The sequence below is a fragment of the Paramisgurnus dabryanus genome, chromosome 14 (assembly GCF_030506205.2).
Source record: "Paramisgurnus dabryanus chromosome 14, PD_genome_1.1, whole genome shotgun sequence".
In the NCBI taxonomy this organism is placed as follows: Eukaryota; Metazoa; Chordata; class Actinopteri; order Cypriniformes; family Cobitidae; genus Paramisgurnus; species Paramisgurnus dabryanus.
This window is the reverse complement of record NC_133350.1, coordinates 10,760,955-10,775,166: the sequence shown is the minus strand read 5'-3', so window position 1 is coordinate 10,775,166 and position 14,212 is coordinate 10,760,955. Positions and strand designations below refer to the sequence as shown.

At 37.4% G+C, this 14,212-nt stretch overlaps 1 protein-coding gene across 1 annotated transcript in view; it reads left to right on the top strand.

Moving 5' to 3' along the window:
- Nucleotides 1-14,212, top strand: part of cacna1da (calcium channel, voltage-dependent, L type, alpha 1D subunit, a) — a 111,936-nt gene that overhangs the window by 66,883 nt on the left and 30,841 nt on the right. The window lies entirely within an intron of this gene.

Sequence of the window (14,212 nt, the reverse complement as noted above, 5' to 3'; positions counted from 1 at the left end):
TGTGATTAGAGGTCGCTAACATCTAACATTCACACTTCTCTATTTCCCCTGAGATAAAACAAAACTTTTTACATCCTGTAGACCCATTAGCGGATTTAGGCATGGGTGATATGGGCAGCCGCCCAGGGCAGCATTTAGGGAAAAAAATGTTCGGCCGGGATTTTTAACGCTCATTCCATGTCACCATGCTGTCAGTTAACCGGTTTGGGACTAGGATCGTGCACCTTGCCACCCGGACTCCAGAGGCGCTGCGTTTGATCGATCAGTGTATGATATCAAGTTCTGTACAACGAGAGCAAGTTAAGGACAATGCTCCTCAGTTTTGGCTAGATGGGATACAGCTACGGCCTAAATCTTGCGAGATGTTGGGTTTAGGAGTTAGGTTTGGGGGTACTATTAGGATGAAACAGCAGTTTTAACTAGATGGGAGACAGTTACGGCCTAAATCTCACGGGATGTTGGGTTTAGGGTTAGGTTTGGTGGTAAGATTAGGATGAAACAGTGGTTTTGGTCAAAGGGGATACAGCTATGGCAAAAATGTTACAACTCGCTATGGATACACAACCTGTGAAATGTTGGGTTTAGGGTAATGTTAGGGGGTAGGATTAGGATGAAACCGCGATTTTGGCTAGATGGGATACAGCTACAGCCTAAATCTTGCAAGATGTTGGGTTAAGGGTTAGGTTTGGGAGTAGGATTAGGCTGAAACCGCTGTTTTAGCTAGATGGGATACAGCAATGGCCTAAATCCTGTGAAATGTTGGGTTTGGGGGTAGGTTTGGGTGTAGGATTAGGATTAAAAAGTGGTTTTGACTAGATGGAATACAGCTACGACCTAAATCTCACAAGGTGTTGGGTTTAGGGTTAGGTTTGGGGGTAAGATTAGGATGAAACAGTGGTTTTGGCTAGATGGGATACAGTTATGTCCTAAATATCGCAAATTGTTGTGTTTAGGGTTAGGTTTGGAGGTAAGATTAGAATGAAACAGTGGTTATGGCTAGATGGGAGACAGCTATGGCTTAAATCTCGTGAGATGTTGGGTTTAGGGTTAGGTTTAGGGGTAAGATTAGGATGAAACAGCGTTTTTGGCTAGATGGGATACAGCTTTGACCTAAATCTCGCGAGATGTTGGGTTTAGGGTTAGGTTTGGTGATAAGATTAGGATGAAACAGTGATTTTGGCTAGATGGGATACAGCTACGACCTACATCTCGCAAGATCTTGGGTTTAGGGTTAGGTTTGGGTGTAAGATTAGGATGAAACAGCAGTTTTGGCTAGATGGGATACAGCTATGGTCTAAATCTCATGAGATGTTGGGTTTAGGGTATGATTAGGATGAAACAGCGGTTTTGGCTAGATGGGATACAGCTATGGTCTAAATCTCATGAGATGTTGGGTTTAGGGTATGATTAGGATGAAACAGCGGTTTTGGCTAGATGGGATACAGCTATGGTCTAAATCTCATGAGATGTTGGGTTTAGGGTATGATTAGGATGAAACAGCAGTTTTGGCTAGATGGGATACAGCTATGGTCTAAATCTCATGAGATGTTGGGTTTAGGGTATGATTAGGATGAAACAGCGGTTTTGGCTAGATGGGATACAGCTATGGTCTAAATCCTGTGAAATGTTGGGTTTAGTGTTAGGTTTGGGGGTAAGATTAGTATGAAAACAGTGGCCCTGGCTAGATCGGATACAGCTATGGCCTTAATCCTGTGAAATGTTGGTTTTAGGGTTAGGTTTGGGGGTAAGATTAGGATAAAACCAGCGGTTTTGGCTAGATGTGATATAGCTACGACCTAAATCTTGCGAGATGTTGGGTTTAGGCAAGGGGGTAAGATTAGGGTGAAACAGCGGTTTTGGCTAGATGGGATACAGCTATGGCCTAAATCCTGTGAAATGTTGGTTTTAGGGTTAGGTTTGGGGGTAAGATTAGGATAAAACCAGCGGTTTTGGCTAGATGTGATATAGCTACGACCTAAATCTTGCGAGATGTTGGGTTTAGGCAAGGGGGTAAGATTAGGGTGAAACAGCGGTTTTGGCTAGATGGGATACAGCTATGGCCTAAATTCTGTGAAATGTTGGGTTTAGGGTAGGGATGCAGCGATTAACCGGTTTCACTATTAACCGCGCTTTAAAACGTCACGGTTAAGTAACCGTAAAGCCTTCGCTACACCGCGTGTTTTTGTTTCACGCACGCACGCACAAACCAGATCCACGAAGCACCAAGAGGCGCATGCGTCATGATGCATTGTATGACAAAGCTCCGCGCTCAAAAGAGTATGTGCGCGTGACGCGTCTCTTGGTTGTTCGTGCATCTGGTTTGTGCATTGTATGACAAAGCTCTGCGTTCAAAAGAATATGTGCGCGTGATGCGTCTCTTGGTTGTTCGTGCATCTGGTTTGTGTGTGAGTGTGTGTGTGTGTATGTGTGTGTGTGGGTGGGTGTGTGTGTGCGCGCGCACCTGCATCCGTACATGAAAGAGCCACACTTCAATCGGTCTACTCTGTACAGCATTAAAAACCTCCTGCTCGCGGATCAAACCCGGGCGGGGCTCCTGGTGGTCTGACTGCATTTCATAACGTTGAATTATTTTAACGCGTTAATGATTAATTAATGAATAGCATGAGTTAACACGTTAATCTTGCCACCCCTAATATTTATATTTGATTTTTGTGTAATATTAAGCTACACCTGTCAAAATGACTGGCAGTACCTGGCCCAGGATGACCCTGTGTTATTATTCGTTTTGAGAGGCTTTTATCATTTTTACTTCATATATTTTACTTCAATACTTCAAACAAACCAAAATAATATAACTTTATTCAGTCCAAATGTAAAATTACATTTATTCAAAAGATCATTAAAATGAATAGCCTACAGGTTTTAAAGGCACCTATACTGTTTAAGTCAAAGCCAGCTAAGTTATTATTATTATCATTTGTCCAAGAATTGTAGAAAAAATACACAAACTGAAAATACAGAAAAATGTAGCAATTGATTACAAATTTATTCATGTGATTTTATACATTAATGTTGTGAAATAAATGAATCCTTAATAACCGTAATAACCGTACAACCGTGATTATTTATCAGACTATAACCGTACCATCAAAATCTATAATCGCTGCATCCCTAGTTTAGGGTTAGGTTCGGGGGGTAAGATTAGGATAAAACCAGCGGTTTTGGCTAAATGGGATACAGCTATGACCTAAATCTCGCGAGATGTTGGGTTTAGGGTTAGGTTCGGGGGGTAAGATTAGGATAAAACCAGCGGTTTTGGCTAGATGGGATACAGCTATGGCCTAAATCCTGTGAAATGTTGGGTTTAGGGTTAGGTTCGGGGGGTAAGATTAGGATAAAACCAGCGGTTTTGGCTAAATGGGATACAGCTATGACATAAATCTCGCGAGATGTTGGGTTTAGGGTTAGGAGAAGGGGGTAAGATTAGGGTGCAACAGCGGTTTTGGCTAGATGGGATACAGCTATGGCAAAAATGTTACGATACGGATACAACATGTGAAATGTTGGATTTAGGGTTAGGTTTGGGTGTAGGATTAGGAAAACATCTCTCATCCGGTGAGATTTCCCAAGATTTTGGCCTTTGCTGTTTGCCTGCTACTGTAGCCACATCCTTGCTGCTCTCAAATAGGTCCATAGGTCCACCCTAGTGTGCGAAGAAGGGGTGGAGCGTGAAGGGATAACTTTTACGGATTTATTATCTTTAAAAACAAGACGAGAAAAGGTCTAGTCTAAGCCATTAGGTTCACAGCTTAGAAAAATGGAAGAGGAGAAATGTGCAAAATATACAATGTACAGTATGCAGTTATATCACTCATTATGAGTATAGTATGCATATTATGAAATATATCAAATATATCACTTATGTTATTGATTTCAAAGTTTGAAACACATCAGTGGCCCCTCTATCATAAGAAATAACCCTGCAATTCATGTGCAGATTTTCTATGATGATGTAATTGATGCTTTTCTATCAAAAAAGAAAAAAAATCTGGCGTTGGGTTCGGGGGGACGCTGAATTGGGGGTTCGCCCCTGGCGCCACACAGGCTTCAACCTTTATGAAACTGATATGCAGTTATGAAAAAAGGAAAATCCCTTTGCTTTGCATTTCAGTGTGATCAATGTGTTTGTGTAAAACATGACTCTGTGGTGTCGGTATAGACTGTAGATATACATCAGCTTGTTTGTCTAACCCTTGTTTTTCCATTCTATCTCCTTAGAAACTTTTAGAGGCAAGTATGGCAAGATGTGATCTGTTTGAATTTTTTTTTTGCGTCATAATGGTTTGATTCCGCTCGGTGTTATGAAGTTAACAATTTCCTTATCAAACACGATGACGTTTGGCAATATTGTGCCAACATTATGAAGATGAGTTTAGAAACAGAAAGCATATTTGTGCGCTGCTGACTTTGTGTAATGAAGTAAAGCTCTCACAGGTTTACTGTGTAGCTTTACTGATTACAAACCAGATCAGCATAAATGGTTATTTTTGAGGTTAGGAAAGTTGACTTGTTAAAGGATTAATCCATCACTTCTCAGCACCAAACTTTAAATGTTCAGCATCAAACAAAATAGCAGTTAATAAGAAACTTAAGCTTGTTAGTCAGACATATATGAGGATACAGATGTGGCCTTTAAAAATGCGCGTCTCTGAAAGCAGAATGCCGCGAGCACTTCCGAAATTCTGCGAGATCCCGCAGAAGGGTGATTCGGTGGGGGACGCAGGAAATAAAAAACCTGTAGAGGGCAGTCGTGTTTCAAGTACAGTAGGGCATACTGACGACAATGTGTGCTCGACTTTATGCTTTAAGCATACTATATGATATCGAAGTAACATGACAGGGATTCTTGGTGCATTGGCAGTACTTTGATGTCACATGCAAGCTTTTTGACAAACATTTGGTTGGCGAAGTTTTCTTTTGCCAGTTACATAAACAGTCAAATATTCTTCATAAAAATCTGACTTAAACGCGGATCATTCGTCTTATTTTTTTTGTGTACACTTACAGTAGAAGAGACGTGATGATAACGGTCTTATAACAAAATAATTCGCAAAGACCTTTGAAGAAACCGAGAGCATTTGCGCAATATCATTAACTAGTTTATCTAATTGTACATTTAGTTTATCTTTGCATCTGAACGTTTTTAATAGCTGGAACATGGTTGTAATGCGCTTTTCCGCATTATTGTACTTTTTATATTATCATGTTTTCCTTTACATGGTATGAAACTCGATATAAAGTGTGCAATGATGTTGAATAAATTTCTATAATGTGTTATATTTTGTAGTAAGTAAATAAAATCATGTTGTAAGTGTAAATATTCAATTCGAGGAGTTTCTGAGGTGTTTGTCATCGGCAAAAGGCGCAGTTTCTCTGTTGCTGATTAAAACCCGTTGGCTATATGGGATTTTTTAAAATTAACATTTGTTCTACTTATTATTTTATTTATTTGCCTACATTTACTCAAATAATATCAATGTAAAAATAGTAAGTAAATCATAGTTCAAGTTAGGCGTAAAACGTAAATTTTTTTAAGTTGTTGTTAAATACAAATAATATTAATTTGAAGAAAGCAATTATTACAGGTTTAAAAACTTAAATATATAATTCTGAAATTATCAAATATATTGATTAAAATAATCTGTAAATTAAATACTTATATTATTAAGGCGTATACATCAAATAAAATATGTACATTTTAAACAAAATATCTATTTCTAGTCATTAATTTTGGTTTGTCTAACTAAAAAAAACACATAACTGACATTAAAAGATTTTATTAAGTTACTTTAATCATTTATTTTAGATAGCCTACATTTACAAAGCCACTGAATCATTTTTTACAGTGTATACATTGTGATCTTACGGTATTATTAAATGCATATAAATAAAATATGTAAAACTAAATAAAAGAGATGTCATACACGGACTCCATGAAAGCATACGTTTTCTTGTTCGGTCCACGTGGGTTAAACGGTCACATAGCCTATTCTCCATAAAAATCCGACTAAAATGCGGATCACTTGATTCATTTTTTCTGTGCAATTAGAAGAGACGTGATGTATAACTGAGTCTTATAACAAACCTCTATTCGCGTAGACCTTGAAGAGACCGAGAGCATTTGCGCAATATCATTAACTAGTTTATCTAATTGTACATTTAGTTCATTTTTGCATCTGAACGTTTTTAATAGCTTGGACATGGTTGTAATGCGCTTTTCTGCATTACTGTAGGCCTACTTTTTATATTATCATGTTTTCCTTTACATGGTATGAAACTCGATATAAAGTGTGCAATGGTGTTGAATAAATTTGTATAATGAGTTATATTTTTGTAGTAAGTAAATTAAATCATATTGTGAGTGTAATAATTCATAAATTCGAGGAGTTTCTGAGGTGTTTTTCATCGGCAAAAGGCGCAGTTTCTCTGTTGCTGATTAAAACCTGTTGGCTATATGGGATTTTTTTAAATTAACATTTGTTCTACTTATTATTAATTTATTTTTTTGCCTACATTTACTCAAATGATATCAATGTAAAAATAGTAAGTACATCATAGTTCAAGTTAGGCGTAAAACGTACATTTTTTTAAGTTGATGTTAAATGCAAATAATATTAATTTGAAGAAAGCAATTATTACAGTTTCAAAAACTTAAATATATAATTCTGACCTTATCAAATATATTGATTAAAATAATCTGTAAATTAAATACTTATATTATTAAGGCGTATACATCAAATAAAATATGTAAATATGTACGACTTAAATGCGCATCATTTGATTCATTTTTTCTGTGCAATTAGAAGAGACGTGATGTATAACGGAGTCTTATAACAAACCTCTAATTCGCGTAGACCTTGAAGAGACCGAGAGCATTTGCGCAATATCATTAACTAATTTATCTAATTTTACATTTTTTGTGATTTGTGAATTCATGTTCTGCTTGCCCAATTCCAAATATTCTGTTGTATTATTATTCCCATTTTTGGTTAAACCGAGTATAACTCCCAAGCTGAACACCTACAAAACTAACGGTTTTGTCCAGTCTTAACAGTGTATGATATTCGTCTTAATTTAATTATTTTATTCCGCCGAATGGAAAAAAATCCATAGGCTATCTGAATGAATGGGATTCAGGAATTAAGTACAATAGTCTATACCCAGCAAGCAATAGCCGTCATTTCAACGTCTCGTTTCAGTATAGACCCGATATAGCCGGGCTGTGCCTAGCCCACTTCTAGCCCAATTAAACTTTAATTTGGTTACATGTGGTTTTTGACAAAATAATTTGTGAGATGGATGCTATTTTATCATGTAAGCAAAGTTAACAGCGATTACAAGGTATTTCTTTTCATTTCTTTAAAGTGTTTTATGCATCGTCTGTACGTAGTCATAATTTAGCTCATAAATAGACCGACTACGAATAAACCACGTTTAGCCCAGAAATAACCATGAATTTAATTACATGTTGTTTTGCCAAAATTATTTGTGAGATGTATGATATTTAATAATGTAAACAAAGTTCAAAGCAATTAAGGTATTTTGTTTCATTTCTTTAAAGTGTTTAATGCACCGTCTGTACTTAGCCACTATTTAGCTTACAAATAGACCGACTACGAATAACCCACGTTTAGCCCAGAAATAACCATTAATTTAATTACATGTTGTTTTGCCAAAATGATTTGTGAGATGTATGATATTTAATCATGTAAACAAAGTTCAAAGCGATTAAGGTATTTTGTTTCATTTCTTTAAAGTGTTTTATACACCGTCTGTACTAGCCACTATTTAGCTTACAAATAGACCGACTACGAATAACCCACGTTTAGCCCAGAAATAACCATTAATTTAATTACATGTGGTTTTTGCCAAAATAACTTGTGAGATGTATGGTATGTCATTGTAAGCAAAGTTAACAGCGATTACAAGGTTTGTTTAATTTCTTTAAAGTGTTTTATGCACCGTCGTACATATAGCCACTATTTAGCTCATAAATAGACCGACTACGAACAAACCATGTTTAGCCCAAAATAACCTTGAATTTAATAAAATTTTGTTTTTGCCAAAATAACTTGCAAGAATTATGATATTTTATCAGGCATGCAAAGAAAACGTGACTTTATGAATGAAAACGTTATTATTCGCTTTGCGTCAAACCCTGTTGCTGAAGGAGACGGACCGGAGCTCCGGCAAGGTGTGTTGTGGACCCGAGGAGGCGGAGCTGCGCTCCGGTGCGCTCCGGCCCAATTTAACCTATTTCTTCCACTAACTGAGGTATCCTTCCTCCTTTGCTGTCTGCCTGGTATGATTTTATTGGTCATCTAGGAATAATTTTCACTTTATCTTACTTAATGGGGCGCAGCGCAAACCCGTTGGCCTGTGACATCCCACTACCGCGAGATCTATTCAAAAGCATACTGTAGGCCTACTGTCTCGCGGTGCTAAGACGTCACATGCCGTCCGATCGGGCTGCGTGGCGCCGCAAGTCGTCAAACGAGCGCTGAGCATTGAGTCAAATAAGACACGCGTCAGAAAATTACCGAGGTCCGGGCGGCCATGCCCTTTTTTGCCTCAAAATGCAGAAAAATAATGTTTTTAGTAAGGCATGTTTGTTAAAACTAGTTATATTTCCTATTTAAACTAAGTCCTGGCTTAAGCTTATAAAGACCCCGCAAAAACCCTGCTACAGCTCCTGAGGGGGTGCTCTCACTATTCACATGTAAATAAAATGGTTAGAAACCGGTTTTTCTGGTTCTCATTGCAGGACTGTGCGGGGGGAGGGCATTCCGTTTCCATGTGGAGACATTTAACAAACACATTTGATATACACCAAGTTCCAGATTACAACACCAAAAACACATCACGTTTGATAGCAGTGCATGTAGGCCCTACTTATTTGAGTATATTGATAGAGTAAGTATTATGTTGGACACTATTTTGGATATCAAATTGTCCTTTTCTCCAGACAAATAAAACACTGATGTGCATGTCTATAGATCTTATCTAAAGAGTCATTGCTATCATTTTCACTTTTGTGTTGGGTTAATTCCCTGACCAGACCTCTGTCATTTTCTTACGCTCGTCTTATAATTTGACTCAACGCTCAGCGCTCGTGTGGCTTCTTGCTGCGCAGCGCAGACCAATCGGCATGTGACGTCTAGCTATAAGCAGAGGTGGGACAAAGTCATTGTTATGCAAGTCACAAGTAAGTCTTTGCCCTCGAGTCCCGAGTCAAGTCATGTCAAAGATGAGGCAAGTCCCAAGTCGAGTCAAAAGTCAAAGCCAACAAGTCTCAAGTCGAGTCCAAAGTCCTACCATTTTAGTTTCGAGTCATGTCAAGTCCTCTTACAACAGAAATAAAATGCATGCTGTGGACAGGTGGAGGGAGGCCCCTATACTGCATTGCATTTTCAAAAGATCAAATTGGCCATGATGCCACCATGGCTGAAAACTCGCTCCACTGTAGCACTAGAAGCAGGCACTGCCAAGGCTACTTGAAAGAGTGAAGGAAGAGTGCCCAAAACAAAATGGCATTCTGTCCTTCTGCCATGTCAATGTAGTGACTTAGCTGCAGTGGTATAGATCTCTTGGTGATGTCAAAGTACCGCGAGAGCGATTCCAGTTATCACGTGGATAAATCCGCTTTGAATCGCTCTCGCGGTACTTTGCTGTCACTCGCCTGTGGGTTTTGTAGCGCCACACCACTCTGCTCCCCCGTCACTTTCGCGCCGCTATAGTGATTTCATATGCCGATCGGATCGCGCAGTTCGGCAGAAAGTCAAACACACCAAATATATAGCCTAATATGTATATGCATTTCAACCCGCTAAAGTAGCAAGTGTAGCATGCTAATGGTCAGTGCTTCACTATTACTAAAAGTTTGAAATGTCACAAAACCATGCTGTTACGCATCCTCACGCTATTTTTAGCGGGTATACGGAAATCCTTTACAATTCCTAGTAGACTACACCACTGCTGAGCTGTACTGGTACGGTCCCAACATCCAAACCAACGTGGGACTGCAGTGATTGGATGTCGTGCAGGCAGCGCGCGTGCTCGCTGCATGCAGGTGGTGCACATTTTTTTCATAGATGCAGACACACTGAGACCGGCGCGGCCGTGTGCATTTTTTGTGTAATGGGTAGGTTGCTTCACTGCTGATTCTTGCCATACCTCCGTTCAGTGGTGTAGTCTAGATTTTTGTAGTGAGTATACTGTGATTTTTCCCTCTCACCCTTATGCTCACTCGTCCTAGCCCATAAGCACCACCACACTCACAGATGCATACAGTATAGATATTCATGTAATTAAGAGCATTCTGAAAGTGTACTCATAAACACATAAACTGAATGTGTTATCAACATGTCAGTTTATTATAAGAAAAAAAAGACTTTAACAGCCAATGGGTTACAGCTGGGGAAACTGGACTGATTTTTAGACTGGTTTAGTGTTAATCAACATCTAACCCAGGGCCAAAAGTTACTCAACTGTTAATTAAAATTAAATAAACTGTTTACAATCTTCAATCCGTGGCAAACACTTGGATTGAAGGAGAAAAATATCCACTCTTTCAATAGCTATTATCTGACAACTATTGATAACATTACCATGTTTAATTTAATGGTGTAAATGTTTTTAATTACCATAATACACATTTAAGATGACCATGAAGTTACTCTCATTTGCATAGTCATTGATATAAAAGCTTTTTTTGCATATAATATAAGCATTGTTTAAAAATGAAAATAGGCTTTTACTTAATTATTATTACAAGACCATAATGTAGCATATAAGACACCCAAACCAAAGTGAAGAAAATGATCTTTAATTTGCAAGTCTGAACTGAACATCAACGCAGACATGAATTTCCTCACAGAAGTTTAAGATCATATACATCTTGAACGTAGATATATAAATTAACACAGAGAAGGAAAGTTTAACACTGTGAAGCACAAGCAAACATACTGAAAGCTAAAACCATCAGGATATAATTACGGGCTTATTTTATTGTATTTGGAGCCTTACCTCCAGATAAAGTAATAAACTGGACTGATTATTTAAATGTTGTTTACTCACATGTGCGTTGTAAACTCTATGGATTTTATGTTGTGCACTGCTCCACTCGTCGTTCTCTTCTCCACATGGACTGTTTGTTTACAGTGTCGAGTGAGCAGCTACACTGCAGGTTCGACTTCATTTGGCGCTAAGCAGACCTCATGGTGATGTCAAAGTACCGCGAGAGCGATTCAAAGCAGATTTCTCCATGTGATAACTGGAGTCTCTCTCGCGGTACTTTGCTGTCACTTCCCTGTGGCGTCACATCAGTCTGCTCCCCAGTCACTTTCGCGTCACTATAGTAATTTGATTTCATAGAAATTCATACGCCGATCGGATCGCGCAGTTCGGCAGGAAGTATATTGCCTAATATGTATTTCAACCCGCTAAGGTAGCAAGTGTGGCATTTAATGGTCAGTGCTTCACATCTATATTATGACTAAAAGTTTAAAAATGTCACAAAACCATGCTGTTACGCATCCTCGCGCTATTTTTAGTAGGTATACGGAAATCCTTGACAATTTCTAGTGGGTATACGGCGTATACCTGCGTATCACGTAGACTACACCACTAGAATACACTTTCCGTTTTTCAGCATGTTTATTAACAACATTCCACGCCCCCCTTTAATTCTTGAAGATATGTTTTTAACTGTATAATGATTAGATTCCCTGTGTTGCACTGGACTTCTGCTAAGCTTGAACTTGAAAACGCGATGCATCACGTGCGCGGTACAACGCTTCATCCACCCGTAGCGCGCGTGCACGGAGTTTAAATGTTCATATTTTGGCTTGAACATTTTATTGCATTCAGTCTTAAAGCCTAATAAACAGTACCTGTTGAAGTCATTAAAGTTAAATAAATAACAAAAGAAGAGAAAGTGTGCAGCAACTAGTGTGCCCAGGATGGTAAAATAATTATTACAATGTATTCCTAATGACCAATACAAGTCTTCTGCATACTGACATGGTTTGAAATCTATAGGTATTTGATTCTTTGGTTTTCTGATGTATTAAAATTCATATATGTAGAGCAGGGAAATAAGAAGCTTTTTTTCCTGGGGTGCATGCCCTGGAAAATACTTATATGGACCTCGGTATTTATAAAATCATGCAATGCGGCGTGTTTGTCTTTACAGTTATGAAATTTATTATTTTAAACACACATTTCACAAAGTATATATTGTAATTGTAAATATTCATAAACTCAACACTTCGGAGGCGTTTTTCTAAAGAATAATGTTTCAACTTTATTGGTGGTGGTTGAGAATAATTCCTCTTTCCATGTGTAACGCATTTTAGCGCAATATAAATGTATCATATTGTTATTCTTAATATATAAGAATACTAATATATTTTTTAAAACATTTATAACAGAAAGGTGTATAAAACAGCTTTAATTAACAATATCTGAATTGGCTCTTTGCACAATTCTAATTTTCTCATGTCATAATTTATAATTATTAATTAGATTTAATATAAATAAGTTTTGAAAAGTGTTGAATGCGAACGTGTAAGATATCTGGAAGGCGATGCGGCGTGTTTGTCTCTACAGCCACATGTTATAAAATTGATTATTTTACACACACATTTCACAAAGTACATATTGTAAAAATTCATAAACTCAACATTTCGGAGGTGTTTTTCGTCCGCAAAAGGCACAGTTTCTCTGTTCGCGTCAATTATTTTGGTTTGACCAACTAAAAAAACACATAAGTGACATTAAGACATTTTATTAAGTTACTTTTATAAATTATTTTAGTGATATTCTATTTTACAATAATATTTTTTACAATTATGAATTAGGTAGAAACACTGACTGCATATGCGCAAGAAAGGTAGCCTATTATTAAAGATTTTATAAATATAAATATGTAAAAACGAAATAAAAAAGATATCATATGCCAACTGTACACCCCGCATGGGTTTAAACGCCTTTTTTTCTAAAGAATAATTTGTAAACTTTATTGGTGGTGGTTGAGAAGAATTCCTCTTTCCATATGTGAAGCATTTTAGCGCAGTATAAATGTATCATATTGTTATTCTTAAAATATAAGAATACTACTATATTTTTTACAACATTTTTAACTTTAAAACATGTCTTTTTTTATACCACATTAATCTGTTTAAAATATTGATACTTTTAGAAAAACTGACAATTATAAATATTATGAACAAACAATGAAACGGTGTCAAAATTCGACAACACAAATAATTAAGATATTCATTGTAAATAGAGTCGCGTTTATTAGGCTCACACTAAATTCTCTGTTGCACTTCCTATAAGTTCGCATTGCACGTATCTTAATAATTGTATGCGCTGTTATGCTGGCAAGAATGGGTTGACATATCACTTTGCTGTTTTAATACAGTAGCAATGTAAAATATTCAGCAATGCCCTTATTAACTTCTGGAAACAACGCAATGCAATGTTTTTATGCGCCACCTGGTGGATATTCTGTGAAGCGAAACACATTAAGGGAAAATGGAAAGTAGCCCCCCCGAAAGCACTTGCAGAATGCTGCGAGACTCTGCGAGACGAATTGGCGAATGCCGCGGGAGAAAACGCGCATTTTTAAAGGCCACATCTGTAGCATCATATCTAAAACAACGTTTTGTCTAGTTCTTTTCCATGTTTGATGTTTAATGTACATAAGAAGCAGAGGTATGGACTAATAAGTAACAAAAGCAGAATACAAAGCGACACAGAAAATGTTGAATAGGTGTTAAAAAATGTAACATTTATGATATATTAATAGGTTTAATGCTGAACATAAAGAGGGTGATGCTGGGAAGTGATGGAGTGGTTCTTTAAGACCAGTGGTTGATTTTCTTGTGTGATCTCTCGATTTCAAAATACTGTCACATTTTAGGTACTACACACACTTAGATACACTTAGTTTTAGTTGTTATATAATGGATAAACAGGTAATTATGATCACTATTAGCTTTATGTCTCATCTCACATACAGTACCTGTCACTTCGTCTGAGCTGCTGAGCTATTTCTCTGGAGTTCTCATGTCCCGGCGTCCATATATAAATGTATATATGTGTATCATTGTATATGTCCCCTATAGGTGTTTGTATCGTGGCCATTTTCTTTAATTGTGAAGTATTTTTGTATGCGTGCATTGTA